Here is a 1906-nt window from a genome sequence, read left to right on the forward strand (position 1 = left end):
ATATAAAATAATAGGATTTCCGGAGGCATTATCAAGCAAATTTTGTGTTGTTTGTCCCTTCTTTCTTTTGATTCTGTATTGCACTCCATTTTCCCTTCCCAATTAGAGGCATCTTCTTCATACCCCACCCCCACTCACCCCTTAATATCACCTTTATCCCCTCTCAAGCTCCTCTGTCATAGTCCCTTTATAGTGTCCCGATTTTGACAGTTACTCAGTGTTATACTTCTTCTGAAGCTTGGAGCTTAGAACCATGGATGAGCAAGAACACGAAGCACTTGACCTGTGTTGGGATTCTAGGTCCCTTCACTCCATATGATTCCTTCAAGTCCCATCAATTTGCCTGCAAATGTCATAATTTCTTTTGTTGTTCCAGATGAGTAATACTTCACTGTGTATCTGAACCACTTGTTTCATTATCCCGTCCTCTGCTGCAGGACATTTAGGTTGTTTCCACTTCCATTTAGTGCCTGTAAATAGAACAGAGTAACAGCCAACAAACTTAACAGCTTACCCCAAGCTTATAAATACTAATGCTAGCATCAGTTTCTAATTAAACTCTACTGCTATTTGGTTACGCAATGAAAATCTTCCTCTGTCCTCAATCTTCATAACACCATGTGAGAAGAGAGAGGAGTTGACATGAGAGCTAGGAGCATAGAACAGATTTCAGAGCCACGACAAGGATACCTATTCTGGTGTGTTGTATTTTAGAGCAACTTAACCACTAAGCCTCATGTAGATATCCTCTGCTGATTTGGCCTGGCTGTTCATCACTAGTCCTCTGACATCCACCCCTTCTCATTAAGAACCTCCCATGAGCAAACCCCACCTTTTTCCTGCACCATTTAGCTTACCACAGAAGTACCACAGAAAAACTTTTTGGTGGTTCATGAAGTTAAATTATATCATCGCCCGTCACACTGAGAATGTGACCTGTGGCCCCACAGACAGGGTCCTCTACTTCAATAACCCAGGTTAAGCAGAAACTAAAGCAGAACGGGGAGAACTAGGGTAGAACCAGTCCCATCTAAGGGTTTTACATCTTGCTTCAGTTTTTCACTTAGGGTTGTGGGTAGAGATCCTGCTGGTGAGTGAGGATTAAATCTATTCCGATTACTGACGCTTTCTAATTCTACAGATGTCGCAGGCATTCCTTCAAACCAGAGCAAGGCTTTCCCAGATGGGAATTAGAAAGCAAGATTGGACAAAGGCTGCCTCTCTGTTACTCAGTACAAAAGAATCACACAGTAGCGCTCTCCTTTCTGCTAATCCATTCATTTTGGGTTTGATTTACCTTTATGGCCTTGATCTAAAAATCTCTGTGGCTTTATAGGATTATATGTTGCTGAGTTCAGTTTTTGAATGAATCACACTGTGTTCAGTAATGTAATTTCTCCCATTCCAAAGCCAGGATTAACCTGTTGTCTTTTGATTAAAAAGACTTTATCTTTTAGATTTTTAGGGGAGTTGTTTTAAATTTCTCTAGCTGATAATTATATTTGCTTGACTGTATTAAGAATTAAGAATATTGGTTTGGTCATAGAAATTAAGATATAAAAGAACCAAACATATAAACAATTCAAGTGGCGAGCCTGCTCTTCCATCTTGTAATTCTGGCTTTTCTTGGCTCTGCCTAGCTGCTAAGAAGTAGAAAGGTACAAGAAAGGATCCTGATATTGTTTCAAATAATGATAATAAAGGCAACAGCAAAATCCAGCCAGAGGGGGAAAAACACAGGGACTCTCTTTGCACACTTCTGTTAGAATGGTGGTCTTTCTCTTGCACTCCTCGATTGTAGTGGTGGTCTCTTGCTGGACTTGCTTAAACTTTTGCCAGACTGCTGGACATGCCTTGGGCTGTCACCTGAGAAAGAACAAATTTTTTCTTCTTTCTTTCTTTCTTT

Source organism: Mus caroli, chromosome 5, assembly GCF_900094665.2.
Source record: "Mus caroli chromosome 5, CAROLI_EIJ_v1.1, whole genome shotgun sequence".
In the NCBI taxonomy this organism is placed as follows: domain Eukaryota; kingdom Metazoa; phylum Chordata; class Mammalia; order Rodentia; family Muridae; genus Mus; species Mus caroli.